The following is an 18,018-nucleotide window of genomic DNA, read 5'->3' as shown; positions in this document are numbered from 1 at the left end:
TAAGACCTGGCGCAGCCAAAAAAAAAGTTTAATTTTATGTTATGTGAATTTTACCTCAATTAAAAAAAAGACATCATTACCCATTAATCAGACTTGGCCCACAGGCCACCAGTTTGCAGCCCCTGTCTTCTATGCTGCCCTGACCAATGTCCTAACAATAGAAGTGCCAGACTTCAGAGGACTTGTCTAATTAAGAAAACTCATTAATAACTACTTTGGGTGTCAGCCCTTAGGGAGCCCCCAGTCCGGTAGGGTTACAGATGAAGTTTCAGCGCAAGGACGCGCTTCACCTTTATGGGCACCTGAGGGAAGGCCTCACTGGGGAAGTGGCTTTTGAGATGGCACTTGAAGGATGAAAGCCATTTCCATGGAGGAGGGTGCTCATGATGGAGCAAGAGCCTACGGCTGGAGAAAGCAGCGCATGGCTGGGTAAAGACAAGCTTGCTAGTGAGCCTGGAGCCCTGGCGTGGGAAAGGTCAGTGGGAGAGATGGAGCACGGGTGGCACATTTGAGCAGACCCAGGAAGACCTCTTGAACTAGACAGTGGGAGCCTCTGAGGTGTTAAGAGAGGGGAGTGTGAGGACCAAGCCGGACTTTGGGGCGTGTACACAGGCCCTGTGAGGTGGTTGAGGCAGGGAGGCCGGATTAGAGGAGTGTCAGGGAACAGAAACAGGGCCACGGAGGGCAGGGGCAGTAAGGAGAGGAAGAGATGAAGGACGTTCATGAGATGGTCTGAAAGAATTGACTTGTCTTGGCAAGAAATTCCATGAGGAGGAGAGGGAAGGGATCAATGATAAGTGACTTATCCAAGGTCTTCTGACCCCCACCCCCAACCCCCAGCCCAATGTTTTTTCCCAGCACTAAGCTGCCAGAGGGAGGTGGGAGGAGAAGCGTGTTCAATATCTTAGAACATCCCAGCAGGAGGGAAGGAAATCAGAAGGTACTCTGGAGCCCAGAGATATAAAAGACAGGGTGGGGAGGGGAGAGGGGCAAGAGTGTCTCCGCTGAATGGAATACCAAGAAACTGGCTTCAACCAGAGACAGCAGCTGCAGGTGGAAGGCTGGTGGACCCTTGGCTGCTGGGCATCAAGGTGCAGAGCGCAGTGGGCTGGGTAAGGGGTAGAGAGAAGCCTGGCTCCATCCCTCTAGCAGAGCTGTCATTCACAGAAACAGCTCAGGTCTGTGGCCCCCTCCAGCCTGGACTGGGCTACCTGTCCCCAACCTCCTGCACAGGCTCTGGGCTCTGTACTGCTAAGAGGACCCCACCACCACTTCCCAGAAGTTGAGGAGCTGGCCTGGCAGAGTTCCTTCCTGCCTGGCTTCTCGGAGCCCTTTGAGGTTGTCCCAGTCACCTGGATGGTCCCCATCCAGGTGCAAGGCTGAGGGGACCAGCTGCCTTCAGTTCTAATCCAGAAAGTGCCTCCTCCTCCCCCTCCACAGCCATGCATCCTCATATCTTCCTATGCATATTCAGAAGCTTAATACCTTAAGGCGTTAACCACAGAGCATGACAGTGAACCCTTGGTTGCCCTCAGTCCAACTGCCTCTGATGGAAAAACTAGGGTCTAGAGAAGACACATGACTTGCTCATTCAAAACACATTTCAGAGCTAGTTCCTGCAGAGCTGGGTGTGGAAGCTAAAACTCTTGCCACCTAGGAGTTCAACTATATTCCTTCCCTCCACGCTGGCTGCCTCTTGTTCTCACCTCTGTCCCCTTGGCCCTTAGCTTCTGATCTGCCTTTCTGAAGCCTTTAAGAAGGTGGGCTGGGCTCCCTGGTGGCGCAGTGGTTAAGAATCCACCTGCCAATGCCGGGGACACGGGTTTGAGCCCTGGTCCGGGAAGATCCCACATGCTGTGGAGTAACTAAGCCCGTGCGCCACAACTACTGAGCCCGTGCTCCACAACAAGAGAAGCCACTGCAATGAGAAGCCCATGCACCGCAACGAAAAGTAGCCCCCTGCTCTCCGCAACTAGAGAAAGCCCGCGCACAGCAATGAAGACCCAATGCAGCCAAAAATAAAATAAAATAATTTTTAAAATAGTAATAATAATTAAGATATCAGTTGCTCATAGATAAATATACTTCATTTCTATAATGTCTAATGGTTTTTGGAAACTGCAAAATAGTTAACATATTTTCCTTATAAATGTATTAGAATTAATATTAGTAATAGTATATCCATTCTGCAAAGTAATAAACTAAGCTTCTGTTATATTTGTATTATAAAAAAGACAAATCAACCTAATTTTGACTATTGTTTAACAGCAGGGATGGATTCTCAAAAAGAGTTATCTCAGTGTCTCTTATAATATAAAGCTTCCTGAAAATTACCTCATAAAAATTTAGACAAGGATATATTAGCAAATCTGAGGATACTGATTTAATTAGAGAAAATGATAACATAGCCCCAAATTACATGAAGCAAAAATGCATATAATTGAACCAAGAAATAGAAAATTGCACAATAGTTGGAGATTTCAATACCCCACTTTCCATAGTGGATAGAACAACTAGTCAGAAGATCAACAAGGAAATATAAGACTTGAACAACACTATAACCCAAGCAGACCTAACACTCCATCCAACAGCAGCAGAATGCGCCTTCTCCTCAAGTGCACGTGGAATATTCTACAGGATAGGCCATGTGCTAGGCCACACAACAAACCTCAGTAAGTTTAAAAGGATTGAAATCATATAAATTATGTTCTCTGGCAATGGAATTAAATTAGATATCAATAACAAAATTAATTTGGGAAATTCACAAATATGTGAAGATTAAACAATACACTTCTGTATAATCAACGGGTCAAAGAAGAGTCACAAAGGAAATCAGAAAATACATTGAGATGAATGAAAATGACAATCCAACATGCCAAAAGTTTATTGGATGCAGCTAAAGCAGTACTTAGGGGGAAATTTATAGCTCTAAATATTATTTGGCTGTAAAAATGTGTGAAGTACTGATACCTGTTACAACATGGATAAACCTTGAAACTACTGTGCTAAGTGAAAGAGGTCGGTCTCAAAAGACCACATATTATATGACTCCATTTATATAAAATGTCTAGAATAGGCAAATCTATAGAGACAGAAAGTCAATTAATGGTTTCCTAGGACTGGGGATTTGGGAGAAATGAGGAGTTACTGCTAATAGTTATGAGATTTCTTTTTTGGTGATGAAAATATTCTAAAATTGATTGAGGTGATTTCTCAACTAGAAATCACTGAATTATACACTTTAAATGAATTAATTAAATGGTATGTGAATTATATTTCAGTAAAGCTATTTTTCAAAAACAAGTTAAATTTGAAAGTTGAAAATATCCTTTAAATATAGCACAAAAGTGAAATTATATATGTTAATTGGATGTTCTCCTTTATTTTAACCTAACTGGTGTCATTTTCAGTTTTGTAAAATATTCTACTCATTGTGTTTGCTTTTCCACCTTCTCTCTCCTGTACATTCCTTGAATTATCACATTTTTAGACACAACAACCAAGTGCATTTAGTCAAATTCGTGTATCACAGAGTTGATGTGGTTACAATAATAAATAATAAATGCCAGCAAAAATAAATGCCAGCAGCCTCAGTGAAACACAAAACAAAACAAAACAAAACAAGAAGGTGGGCTGGGCAGGAACTAGGTCTCTGTCCCCCTCTACATGCTTGCCTGGACAGCGTGGGAGAGGCCAGAGTGGGTGGGGGTGGGGGTTGTATGCAGTGAACTTTGCTTACCTTCCTGGGCTCACAGGGCAGATACCTCTGCCTGGGCCACCTGCCCCCAGACTCGGCAACCCTGTGGAGCTGGCTCAGGAGCCACACTGCCCACATGTCAAGGGGCAAGGCACTTAAGGCCTGGGGCTGGGGAAGGGAAAGAAGCTCCCTGGGTGCACCCACTTCCTGAATCAGCTGGCCTTGGACAACTTCATTGCTTTCTCTGCACCTTGGTTTTCTCATCTCAAAAAGGAGATCATAATTTGGCTGGGAGGGTTAAATGAAGTATCATCTGTGAAGCACATGCGCAGCACGGTATCTGGCAGATAGTAGGCGTCTGTAAATGTCAGTTTGTCGTTCTCCTCCTTATGGGGAAGGTTGATCAGAAGGTCAGAATGCTTGCCACAGAGCCTGACTTAAAGTGGCTGGGAAGGCTGTTAACCCTCACCCAGCATGCACTCACGTTGTCTTGGGTCAGTTTCCCTGGGCTGGATAGTATGTGCATCCATGCTACTTGTGAGTGGCCAAGACTGTAGAACCCTGGAGCCACCCATGGAGGCTTGGAATTTTCCCCTTCTCTCTGGCTGCCACCTCTGGCCTCATCACCTTTCTCCTTGATTTTTGCAGCAGCCTGCCTGGGCTCCCTACTGCCTGCTCTTGGCCTTTCCCCACTCTGCCCTGGAGGGCACTTTCCAGCCTATGCATTATGTCTCCACTCTCCTCTGCTTGAGAGGTGGCGTCCCATCTTTAGAACTGGTCCCACAGCTCCTTCAGGCCCAGCTCTGGCCCCTGCCTCACGGACCTCTGTGCTGGGGACTGCCTCAGTGTCCTTCTCTGTAAGTGCTTGTTGTTGGGAAAATCCATTAAGGGCATCCACTGTGCCCAAGGCCCCTCCTCCCACCGCCAAGGCAAAACCACTCCTCCATCCTCTGTCACTGGGGCAGCGCTTGATGCAGTGCATTGGCACTTGTGGGTCATCTGGCTGTCACCCCCAGGAGACAGCGAGTTCTGAGCCCCCAGTCCACGTCCCCCAGTGCCTCCCCAAACCTGACGGTTGACCATGCTCAGCTCCGACCCACCATCTGCAAAAAAGCCACTTCATGACTGCTTTCTAACCAGGAGGAGGAGGATGAAGAAAGGCGGCCCTGGCTCTAATCCTGAGTCTGTAACTTCCTGGTGACCTCTCTGAGCCTCAGTTTCTTCACTTGTAAACAGGCAGAACCAGGTCATAAATAAAATGGCTTAACCCATGGGAAAGAACTGGCACTTACAGGGGCTTCACAGCTGTGTGTCCCCCGCCCACCCACTCTTCACTCCTTACCCTCCTTTGTCCTCTCTTGTCCCGTGGGGCAGGCCCTAGCCCGAGGGTGAAGGGAGGAGGGAGGAGAGCTGGCTGTTCCTGGAGAGGCAGCAACTGAGGATTTCAGACCACGGCAAGAGCAGGCTAACAGGTAACTCCTGGTGCCCGCTGTAGCTTCTGCCAGGTCCAAGATTGTTCTAAACCCGAGAGCTGTGTAACAACCGGGGCATTGTGGCTGTCGGGGTGGAGGGAGTAGGGCCCTGCTCACCTGCCTGCACCCCACACCCTGGGCTGAAAGTGGACTCCTGGGACCTGGACTCCCCTCCTTGAGTCACTCGTGCTGGGGAGGAGCCTGAGTTCACTTCTCTTGCCCTCCCTGCCCACCCTCCCCTGGTGACCTGGGGCGGCCTCAGGCCAACAGGTGGAGGTGGAAGCTGAGAGCTGCCTGGACTTGCTCAGGTGCCTGCCCTGGGGCAGAGAGCTCAGATCTGCAGGAGCCAGCAGGACTGCAGTGTGAAAGCTGCCCGGAAGTCCAGGAGCCCCACAGCCAGGCCCAGGCCCAGCTGCCACCCAGGGTGGTAGCAGGGAACCTTGCCCTGGAACTTGTGAGACCTGGGCTCCAGTCCCTTGGTTATAGTGATTTATGGGTGGCAGGCAATGGGGAAGTATGGGAGGGAGGGGGAAGGATTGAGAGAAGTCTGGGGAAGTCCATGGCAAGATGAAAGGGTTGTGGAGATCGGTGGCCCAATATAAATGTACCTAATACTGAACTGCACACTTGAAGATAGTTAAGATGGTAAATTGTGTGACGTGTATTTTACCACAATTAGAATTTTTTTAAAAGAAAAAAACTACACTGAAGTGAACTTAGATTTTCATATTCCAGTGTTCACGGAAAGGTGCTATTAGTAGAGCATTTTTTTTAACAAAGACTTTACCTAGATTACTTTTAAAGCTTAATTATGGACATTTCCAAACATGCACAAAGGTAAAGAGAAGAGAATAAAAGACCTCCAGGTATCCATCACCCCATCATCTGATTTTATTCGTCTCCATATAAACCCTCCCCCACGCCCCCAGCCCCTCCCCCACTCTGGGTTATTTTATTTTATTTATTTTTGGGGACACCGCTCAGCATGTGGGATCTTAGTTCCCTGACCAGGGATTGAACCTGCGCCCCCCGCATTGGAAGCACGGAGTCGTAACCATTGGACCGCCAGGGAAGTCCACTCCAGGTTATTTTAAAGCAAAAACCAGACATTATGATATTTCATCCATCAATATTTCAGTGTAGACAAGCATTTTAAATTGTAATATGCATTTATTTTAGGCCGGGTGATTTCATAGGTATGAAGGGTTCAGACTCCTCAGGGTCTGCCAGATAGGGCCACCTAGTGGTCTCTGCTTTGCCCTCCACCAGCACCAGGGTCACTGCTCTCCTGAGAGAGAACAAGGAAGCTCATTCCTCTCTCTTGCCCTCAAGGGAGGGCCAGGAGGAAAGACCTTGGGGTCACCTGTAGGACTCCTGCATGTGTGGAAAAGATTGCTGATGTGCTGAAGTGCAGGCTTCAGTGCCAAGACAGGAATGCTTCCCTCGGTGGGTGGGAGCCACAGGCCTGACCAGTTAGGTCGTGGTCTTGGGGATCTCAGCTACTTGGCCACCCACACACCCCCTTACTCACATGTCCACCCAGCAGGCACCTTATCTGCCCTTCCATTTATCCATGCCCTGCCCTGGGCCTAATACATGAAACACCACAGACCTTGGAAGTCTGCAAATCAGCCCTCTCCCCTGTGTCTTCTGCCCAGGCAGAGGTTTCCCCAGGCCCCTGCTTTGTTCCCCTTCCTCAGCCCACTGAGTAGATATGCCTGACACAGCCTGCCTATCTGGCTTCCATCCCCAACCCACAGAGGCTCGACTCAGACTAAGAGACTGGTGACGGCTGCGGCCTGTATGCAAACATTCATTTGGCCCTACCCAGGAGAGCCAGACAGGCTGGCATACACCCTCACCTGCCTGGCACGCCCCCACCCCACCCTCTGACCAAACCTCTTCGGGCAGCCGTTCCCCCTCCCACTGCTCCACCTCCTCTGACATCCTGGCCACACACAGGTCCTCATCTGGTCCTCAAGGTCCTCCAAGCAGGAGTTGGTCCATGCCCCTGGTAGGTTTGATGGCAGGATGGGCACAGGATTGTGCGTGTGGTGTGGACATCAGGGAGGTCAGGCCCTGGACCAGTCTCTTACTCTGCACACAGCTTTTAGCCTCAGGGGGCTTACCAGGCTGACAGGGACAAAGACCACCCCACCCGTTGTCCCTGGGTTAGTTTACCCACAGGAGCCAGTGGGAAGGTCTGCAAATCTACTGAACAGTTTGTTGCAGGTCCATCCCCTGGGCAGCAGATGCTGAGATGGAGTTAGGAAAGGGAGAGTTTATTGGGGGAACATCTATGAAAGAAAAGGGAAGGGAGCAGGATTGGGCAGAGGGCACCACCAGCGGATACAGACCCCAACAACTGTGCCCAGCGAGGGGCTCCAGATCTAACTGCCTGTTGGAGGATCCCTCATCGAATAGGTATAATGTCCTTATACTACCGCCTTGCTGGCTTCCAGAGAAGAGTGTGACCTCCATCTGAAAGCTGAGATGGACCCAGAATATGCAGTTAGCTGGGCACTGTCATCCAGCCACACTCCTTGCAGCTGGACAATGAGTCCTTTCTTGCAGGGGCACATCACCTTGTCCTACGAAGTCACACCAGGCAGGCTGTGTGGCTGGGGGCCCTGGGCTGCAGTATAAAACCTTTAGCATGGAAGCAGGTTAATGGTGGGATCATGGTCTCCTAGACTGTCTCCCCCCAGCAGGTGCGGGGTATGGTCGAATGCATACATGAACAAGTGGATGAACTTACTCTTCAAAAATTGAGTTAGTGCGATTCTGGAATTTAGCATCAGGGGACCTGCACTCACCTTGAGTCTGGGCCTTTATTAACTGTATGACCTTTAACCTGCTCTAGACCTAAATTTCCTTATTTGTAAAATGAGGGTGATGATGCCTGTTGTAAGATTTAAACATGGTAACATCTCCGAAAGCCTGGTTTAGAATAAAACCACGTGTCTGACATGATCTTACTTATGTGGAGCGTAGAACATCACCCCGTACAAGATAAGGGATAGGCAGAAAATACACCAGAAATGTTAACAGTCAGTGTTTCTGGGTGATTTGTTTTTAGATTTAATTTTGAAATAGTTTTGGTCTTAGAGAAAAGTTACAAAAATAGTGAAGTTTGCTTATACCCTTGACTCAGCCTCCACTCATGTTAATGTCAAACATAACCAAGTACAGTGTTGACAACTGAGAAGTTAACAGCAGTTCGGTACTGTAAATTGTGGACTTCATTTGCATTCAACCAGTTTTTCTACTAATGCCCCCTTTCTGGTTCAGGATCCAGCCCAGCACCCCACAAGGCGTTTAGTTGTCATGTCTTCTTAGTCTCCTCCAGGCTCTGACGTTTCCTTAATCCTTACTCATCTTTTGTGACCTCACTTTTTGAAGAGCACTGGCCAGGTGTGTTGTAGAATATCCTCAGCTTGTGTTTATCTGAGGCTGAGCAGCATGGGGAAGGGTACCACAGAGATGTGTGCCTTCTCAGTGCGTATCAGGGGCTATAAGATATCAGTGTATCTCCTTACTGGTGACTGCGAAGACCTTAGAACACTTAAATTCCGGTTACTACCCTTTGATTTCCGAGCTACTGTTCTCTGTATAACTCCGCAGGCTTTTTTTTTTTTTTTTTTTAATATTTATTTATTTTGGCTGCGCCGGGTCTTAGTTGTGGCATGCGGACTTCTTAGTTGCAGCCTGTGGACTCTTAGTTGTGGCATGCATGCGGGATCTAGTTCCCCGATCAGGGATCAAACCCGGGCCCCCTGCATTGGGAGCATGGAGTCTTACCCACTGGACCACCAGGGAAGTCCCTCCACAGACTTTATTATTGTTCTTTCACTCAGCCAGTCTTCAGTTCGATTGACCCATGTATTTACCATGGTTTTTGTCCTTCATTCCTTCCTGCATCCATGATCTGCCATCTCAGATAATTTTCCTTCTCTCTGCAGAACAGCCTTTAGAATTCCTTCAATGTATAATAGTCTCCTGGTGGCATACTCTCTCAGTTTTTTATGACAATGTGTTTATTTAATGTTTCTTCTTAAAGGATAGTGTCTCGGTGTATAGAATTCTAAGTTGGCACTAGTTTTCTTTTTAGTACATTGAAGCTATTGTTCAACCATTTGCTGGCTTCCATTTTTGCTGTTGAGGAGCCAGATGTAGTCGAATATTGTGAATCAGTCAGGTTTTGCTAGAGTATGATGCAGTAACAAACAGCCCCTGAATCTCCTTGGTTTGCAACAACAGAGGTTTGTTTCTAGCTTCATTTCCATGTCCTGCAAGTGTTGGCTGCAGCTCCTACCTGGGACATGCTAGTCTCCTAGCAGAGGGAAAAGAACCATGGCAAAATCATGTGATGGTTTGTAAAGCTTTTGCTGAGAAGTGGTGGCAGATGTCGTTTATCCACATGTTATTGGCCAATGCCTGACTTCAGCAGGGTGGAAAAATACTAGCCTCCCATGGGGATTGGTGACAAATACAGTTGACCTTCCATATCCAAGGGTTTTGCATCTGTGGATTCAACCAACCATAGATCAAAAATATTTGGAAAAAACTCCAGGAACTTCCACAAGCAAAACTTGAATTTGCTCTGTGCCTGCCTACTATTTACTTAGCATTTACATTGTATTAAGTACTATAAGTAATCTAAAGATGATTTAAAGTATATGGGAGGATGTGTGTAGGTTATATGCAAATTCTACACCATTTTTTTTTTTTTTTTTTTTTTTTAGACTTAAACTACCTAATTTTTTTTTTTAAAGCTTTTTATTTATTTATTTATTTATTTTATTTTTGGGTGTGTTGGGTCTTCGTTTCTGCGCGAGGGCTCTCCCCAGCCGCGGCAAGTGGGGGCCACTCTTCATCGCGGTGCACGGGCCTCTCACCATCGTGGCCTCTCTTGTTGCAGAGCACAGGCTCCAGACGCGCAGGCCCAGCAATTGTGGCTCACGGGCCCAGTCACTCCGTGGCACGTGGGATCCTCCCAGATGAGGGCTCAAACCCGTGTCCCCCGCATCGGCAGGCAGACTCTCAACCACTGCGCCACCAGGGAAGCCCTACACCATTTTATATAAGGGACTTGAGCATCTTAGAACCAATCCCCTGTGGATACTGAGGGATGACTGTAATTGGGGACAGTAATGCTATCTACCACACTGTGGCTTCTTTGAAGAGTTCTGTAGCACTTACGGTACACCCAGGAAAATATAAACTATGTTTGTTTTTTCAAACAAAGGGGATATAATACACAAGATGGATTGTTTACACAGATTTTTGAAGGCTGCAAGAGCAAAAGAGGATGCTGAGTTTACCCAGATATTAGTAATTACAGGAAGCAGCTGCCACCCCTTGGCCTGGGAGGATAAAAGGGAAGAGGCAGGGTTAGCAGGACCTAGGGGCTTGGAGGAGGACCCGCAGCTGGGACTCTGACCATAAGAAGGGCCCTGCTGGCTTGGGCTATTACCTGGGAGGGGGTTTGGTGTGGCTGGTGCTGGGAGCGTTGAAGGGAGCTGGGGCTGCTGAAGCGAAGCTACAGGAAGGAATCCCCTTCTCCCACCTGTTAATCTCCCTTTGGTGCCTCCCATTGGCCGAATGGAACAGAAAGTCAGCTGGCAAGGGGGCCTGAGAAATATGGTTTTCAGACCCTCGCCCCAACATCACAGAGAAGGTTACGGAAGGGTGGGCTGAGACCTGAGAGACAAGAGGTAAATAACCAGCATTATTGCCTGTTTTTCTCTGGATGCTTTTACCATTTTTCTATTTGTCTTTGATTTTCTACATTTTCACAATGTTGGGTCAAGACATGGATTTCTTTTTATTTATTCTGGTTGGGATCCATTTGAGTTCTCAAATCTGTAGATTAATATCTTCCATCCGTTCTGGAATATTCTCAACCCATCTTTCTTTAAAAATTTATTTATTTTATTTTTGGCTGCGTTGGGTCTTCATTGCTGTGCACGGGCTTTCTCTAGTTGTGGTGAGTGGGGGCTATTCTTCCTTGCGGTGTGGGGGCTTCTCATTGAGGTGGCTTCTCTTGTGGTGGAGCACGGGCTCTAGGCACGTGGGCTTCAGTAGTTGTGGCTCGCAGGCTCTAGAGTGCAGGCTCAGTAGTTGTGGCATACGGGCTGAGTTGCTCCGCAGCATGTGGGATCCTCCCGGACCAGGGATCAAACCCGTGTCCCCTGCATTGGCAGGCAGATTCTTAACCACTGAGCCACCAGGGAAGTCCCCTCAACCCATCTTTTGAATGTTGCCTCTGTTCTGGTCTCTCTTTCTTCTTTCCTTCTGGAACTGCAGTTAGAAATATGTCAGATCTTGTAACTTCCGTAGCTTCTGTATTTTCCACCTTTTTGCCTTCCCATACTTCTTTCTGGTTCGTTTCTTCTGAGCAGCTTTCCTGTTCTCTAATTCATTCTTCAGCCGTGTCAAATCTGCTGTTAAACCCATCTGTTCGTTTATAATTTGAGTTTCGAGTTTTGAGTTTCTATTTATTCTGTTTTTGCATATGATATATAATTTTATGGAGTTCCCAGTTCCTTGCTGAAATTTTCAATTTTAGTATTTAATTTCTTAAACATAGTAATATAATTTGTTTTATAGTCTGAAGTTCCTCCAGCTCTATTTCTGTTGATTATTATTTCCAAAGGTTTTTGCTCAAGGAATCTTGCTTCCTCCTGTGTCTGGTTATTTTTGTATGTTGAATATTGTGTTTGTGAAATTATTTGTAGAGATAATTTGAAATAGGGTGATTTTGTCATTCACCAAGGAGAATTTTCTATTGCTTTTGCCAGGTGCCTGGAGGGATTAGCAAACTGAGATCATGTTAGTTCATACTTAGGGCATGATGTTTTCTGGGGCACCTGGATGAGTCAGAGCTTGACTGCCATTCAGGGCAGGGCTGGTTTGCTTTCAGTTAACCCTTACTTCTGGGGTACAGTCCTTTGGGGCTGAATCCAGTGTCGGGCTGGTTTGTCAGTCCCCCTCCAACCCCCACCCTGGCCTTGGCAGGCCCTTGAATCTGATTTTTGTCTCTAGCCATGCAAGGCCACTAGAGGTGAGCTTGACCTCTCAGCCACTTCTTTCCAATTGGCAAAAGTTTCTGGGGGCAACCACAGCATCAAGTATCAGGGTCACCTCTTTGGAATCCTGTCCTCCCTGGGACCTCGGCATAGCAGTTCCTCAATATCTTGTTAGCTCTTTGATGCTTTTAAGAGTGAGTAAGTGAGTGTGTGTGTGTGTGTGTGTGTGTGTGTGTGTGTGTGAGAATTCCCTGGCTGTCCAGTGGTTAGGATTCCAGGCTTTCACTGCCCAGAGCCCAGGTTCGATCCCTGGTCAGGGAACTAAGATCCTGCAAGCTGTGATGCGGGGCCCCAAAAAAAAAAAAAGTGTGTGTGTGTGAGAATTGTATGAGCATTTGCCCAGCTTCTTTCGCTGTCTTCAGCAGGAGGTTTTGTCCAAAATATCTAGACTGCCTTTACTGGAAGAAAGGTCCTGGTTTGCCTTTTTTTTTTTGGCCGCGCTGCAGGGCTTGCAGGATCTTAGTTCCCCGACCAGGGATCGAACCCGGTCCTGGCAGTGAAAGCGCCGAGTCCTAACCACTGGACCGCCTGGTTTGCCTTTTAAACTATTAAACTATCAGTGTGGAGGGTGGATCAGAAAGTACAAGAGTGGTTTTGGGGAGACAAGTTATGTTAATCCATGTGGAAGATGCTGTAAGCTTGGATGAGGGCATTGGAGGCAGAACTGGAAAGAAGACAGATTTTGAGAGCTACTCTGGATGTTGAGATGATGGGCTTGGTTTTTTGTTGTGTTTGGCATGAGTAACTGAATGTAATAGTCCCAGTCTCAGAGACAGGTGTCTGAGAGGAAGAACAATTTGGGAAGGGAAGATCAACAGTTTGGCTTTGGGTATGTATATTTGATGAGGCTTTGGGATGTCCAAGAGAGAATGTTCCATGGGCAGTTGCATATTTGGGTCTGGAGTTCAGGCAGTGATATATAACATTGTGAGTGTTCAGTAGGAAGGGGGCACTTTGACCCTGTGGTTTTCTTGAATGGAAATATTTTAATTAGAATTTTTTCCAACACTGATGATTTTTTCTTGGGTCAATGAAGCATTTTTTGAATAAATTGCATTAAAGCAAATTATTTTGATGAAAAAAATTTAAATACAGAACAGTCAAACGACTTCTTATTTTTTGCATTTAAAGTTTATTTTGCAAAAAATTATTTTCATGGTTATCACTGCTTTTCAATTTTTTATTCAATCTAATTTTAAAATAAAATAAATTTCTTCTTCAATCAGTTTGCATTTCCTTTTGCGACTGTTATTTCTATCAAGTCCAATCTCCTGGATCAGGTTTTGCAGATCTAAGCTACGTCAAGAAGATTTGAATTTTTCCAACATTTTAAAGCCAATCGTACATTTTGCCGGTGCAGTTTCAGCTATTGTCAGTTTTATTTGGTGGTGTTCGGTGGAAGAGTGATAGTTTGTGTCTGTTTCTTAGGGAATCCAGGAGAAATTTTTGAGGAGTTTTGTGATCAAGACAGAAATGGAGAATGAGAGAACAGAACAGCTGAGGAATACCAGGACATGGGGATAGAGGGAAGGAAGAGAGGGGAAATGGCAGAGGGGGGCAGAAAGAGAGGGGGAGGGAGAAATGGAGGATTTGGGGAGACAGGAGAGCATACAGGGTACAGCAGGACAGAATACCTTGGGGTTTAAACAGGCAGGGTAAAAAATTGCCCTGCTGTCGCCCTCTGTATAACACTGAAGCCCTGAGGTTCAGATCCTCTGGAGAGAGAACAGGGTTCAAGGTCAAGGCTGGTGGGACTACCAGATATGAAGGCAAGTCAAGGAGGATAAGGAGCCAGCGAGACCCTCAGAGAGGGAGGAGGAAACCTGGCTCGGACCCCCGCCTACCCTCTGAGTCTGGCTGGGCCCAGGTGTGCACGCGCTGCCCTGCCCGTCATGCAGTCGGTCGGGAAGGTAGAGTGACAGGGAGCCCTGCTCAGCTGACCTGATGGGAAGACACGTGGTGGGAGTGCTTTGCTGTGCTGAAGGGAGAGGCCCCTGCAAGGACGGAGTCCTGCTGTTCTTCCTCAACTCCAGGGGCCCCGGATCTCCTCACTGTTCATGAGCCCAGCCTGAGGGTCACCCTGCAGAGATTGGACTGGAGCAAGGAAGCAGGGGTGCAGGTGTCTGGGATTCTACCGGTTCTTTGATCCAGAATGGTGGCTCAGGTCTGGGTTCATAGGGCCGAGCCACCCTCATCAGGCCCCCCAGCCAGGTGCTGCTGCCCTGCCCTGAGCCACCTGGGACACCGCACAGAAACCGCCCCCACTCCCCACATGGTCAGTTCTTTATCAAGTGCTCTCAGTTCCACAGCCCTGGGACCTGTCTGTAAGGCGGCCAGGTTTAGCAAATGAAAACACAGAACTCCTAGGCAAATTGGAAATTCAGGTAAACAATGAGTTATTTTTTATACCACTTTTTTTTTTTTTAATTTTATTTATTTATTTATTTATTTATGGCTGTGTTGGGTCTTCGTTTCTGTGTGAGGGCTTCCTCTAGTTGCGGCAAGCGGGGGCCACGCCTCATCGCGGTGCGCGGGCCTCTCACTATCGCGGCCTCTCTTGTTGCGGAGCACAGGCTCCAGAAGCGCAGGCTCAGTAATTGTGGCTCACGGGCCCAGTCGCTCCGCGGCATGTGGGATCCTCCCAGACCAGGGCCCGAACCCGTATCCCCTGCATTGGCAGGCAGACGCTCAACCACTGCGCCACCAGGGAAGCCCCTATACCACTTTTTAATACTAAAAAAATAATCTGTCTGAAATTGAAATTTAACTGGGGGTTTCACTGTTTTGTCTGGCAACCTTACACTCCTCCCACAGTTCTCCCCTCCTTTCCATCCCCACCCCTGACTCAGGCCCACCTGAACTACTGCAGCCCCCTCGAATCCTCTGCAGCTGCTTCTACTCTGGCCCTCCCTGGGCCATTTTCCACACCAGCCACCAGTTTACTGGGCCAACAAACATCTCTGATCTTGCCACCTAAAACCCTGCCCAGAGGCTGCAAACTCAAGACCCATAAGCATGTTTGGTGGTGGTGGTGGTGTTTTCCATCAGAACATTTCACTATAAAGACTGGATTTCTGGCTTCTCTTTTTTTAAAATGTGAAGCTATGGCAGCCCTGAGCCCAGATTTCCACCTTTGCCTCTATCACAGGGAGCCAAGAATGCCTCTCCCTTTCAGAAAGGCCCTAGTCTGCACTTCCCCTGGGTCTCGTGGGCCACATTCATTTCCTTAACCTGCCCTTGTTCCATCTGAGCTTTTGACCCCTGATCTGCTAAAGTCAGATTACCAAGCTTGACATTCAAGGCCTTTCCAACTCAGAAGACATCTCCTCTCTCCCATCTTCCTTCTCCCTCCATTCCTTTTCTTACCTTCTTCTCCTGGCCCATGGAACGCTGGATAGCTTCTTAGCCTGTCCCATCCTGGCCACACTGTTCCTGCACCTACTGACCCGTCTGCCTAACAGGTGATCCTCCTTCCTGTGGTCACATCCTGGCCCAGGCGACAAGGACAGCCTCCCTGAGACGCCCTCTGTCATCTCTCCACTGAAAGGTGCTCTCTGCGTCTCTTCTCTGGCCATCCACAAAACCATTTATGTTCATTGCCAGCTTCTTTCTCAACACACATACACACAAATAGATCCCCATGGCTGAGCATCCACTCCGTAGATGCTGGGGAAACAAAAGGAAAATGACCTTTGCGAGCTCCCAGGTAAGTGTGGCAGAGCTCATGGGCAGGACTGAGAACAGGTTCCCCTACAGAGAAAACATTCAGCTGCCTCTAACTTGGAAGAGGAATTTCCCAGACTGAGGAAACAACCAGGAAACTCAGGAAACTGAGCCTGAAGGGGTGTGGCCCACCTGGAGCCAGTGGGAGCGACTTCCTGGGAAAGGGGGAAGGTGCTGGAAGCAGTGGAGCCAGATGTGAGCAGTCCCAAAAGCCAAGCTCAAGACTTGACTCTAGCATAAGTAATTGAAGACCAGTGGAGCTTTTAAAGCAAAGAAATTAGGTAATGAGTTACTAGAGTTACTAGAATGTAAAACCCATGAGGCACAGGGATTCTGGTCCGATTTATTTTCAGAAGGCTGGTAACTAAATAAATATTTATGTAATGTGTGAATGAGTGAATGAATGTGTTGAGCGAAGGTCATTCTGGCAGCAGTGAGAGGACTGACAGGAGTGGGAAGAGCCTGGGAAGGGAAGTCAGGAGGTGTGGGGAATACCAGGTCCCAGGTGAGGGTATGCATGGACAGGGGGAATGAGCAGAGGGCCGGTGGGGCCACCTCTAAGGTGACTTAACTGCCTTTAGTCCGAGGGTTTGGCCTTCATATTTGCAGCAACTCTGCATGGTGTCTGGCCCAGAGTAGCTGCTCAAGAACTATTTGTTGAACTTTCAACAAAAGAATGTCCTAGGTCTACTCAAAGACAGAACCACGTGCTCTTGTCTCCAGCAGTATGGTGGCTGGTCTGGAATTTCCTCCTCCAGAAACTGGTCGTTCTTATAACATTTCTTCCCAGTTTACTTAGAGCTTTTGCAGACATTGCTTCATTTGATCCTTATCACAGCCCTGAGAAGTGGGAACCATTAGCTCCATTTCACAGATACAGAGACAGAGGCCAAGAGAGGTTGTATGACTTCACCAGGGCAAAACGTGGGAGAGATGGAATTCAGACCCAGGTCTGCCAGTGTCCACATCCAGGCTTCTTTCATCATTTAGCTGGAAAGATGTGAGTAGCAAATGTGAAAAGGCACACGACGGCCTGTGGATTCAGTGCTGAGCAGGTATTAATGGTCACAGCTCATGTTCATTGAACACTTCCTGTATGCCCAGTACTGCTCCAAGCAGGTTGTAACAGGGAAGAACAAAATCTGACTCCATGTTGGATCTGTTTCTTTTACTTTGACCTTTGCTTTCTGTTACTGTTGTTCTGTCTATAGCTATAGGCATACATAATGGCCTGCCTTGGGGAACCCTGCCCCTCTGCCTGAATGTTAAACTAAAGTGCCTTTGTTCAGCTCACAGGGAAACACCCTGACCCTGCCCACCTGTGAATGGCTGCAGAAAAGAAGAACTTAACACATCCCCTCCCCCGAGGCTGGCCAAAACCAGGAGATATTTTGCAAGACTTATGGCCTTTTTACTTTACTTCCTCACCTCCTCCCCCCCTGCTCTATAAAAGAAATTAGCATCCAGACCCCGATAAGATGGTACTCTAGGACGCTAGTCTGCCATCTTCTTGGACACCCGGCTTTCTGAATAAAGTCGCTATTCCTTGTCTCAACACTTCATCTTCCAACTTATTGGCCTGTCATGCGGCCAGCAGAGTGAGCTTGGACTCAGTAACAAGGTGACACGAGTCACCTCATTTATTCCTCAAACACTCTCTGAGTTTGGTCTGTCACTCTCCCCATATTACAGATGTGGCAAAGTATAAGGGGTGGGGAAGGGCTGACACTGCCAGGGGAGGCCTTGGGAGGAGGTAAGCCTGTGGGTGGGGGAGGAGGAAGGCATTCCTGGAGGGAGGCCTGGCTTGAGTAAAGGTGTGGAGGATTGGGCAGAAAAGTGGGGGGCTTCCGTCAGAAGAGGGGGAGAGGCTAAGGGGCCATGTTAACCAAGGCCCTGGCCTGTCGGCTCTCTGGAAGGAACCAGCCCTGGCTGATTGAAGTCTGGCCACAGTAGGTCCTAGGGCGGGGACTGAGGTGATGGGCGTGCACTGGGCAGTGATGAGGAGGAGGCAGGAGAGGGAGAGATGGCTGCTGGT

General features: G+C 47.9%; 1 long non-coding RNA gene across 1 annotated transcript in view; it reads left to right on the top strand.

The window, feature by feature from the left end:
• The window catches only part of LOC133090203 (uncharacterized), a 46,679-nt gene that overhangs the window by 1,355 nt on the left and 27,306 nt on the right, over positions 1–18,018 (top strand). The window lies entirely within an intron of this gene.

Source organism: Eubalaena glacialis, chromosome 4 (assembly GCF_028564815.1).
Source record: "Eubalaena glacialis isolate mEubGla1 chromosome 4, mEubGla1.1.hap2.+ XY, whole genome shotgun sequence".
Classification (NCBI taxonomy): domain Eukaryota; kingdom Metazoa; phylum Chordata; class Mammalia; order Artiodactyla; family Balaenidae; genus Eubalaena; species Eubalaena glacialis.
Note: the sequence above shows the minus strand (reverse complement) of the source record. Positions and strands in the feature narration are given on the sequence as shown.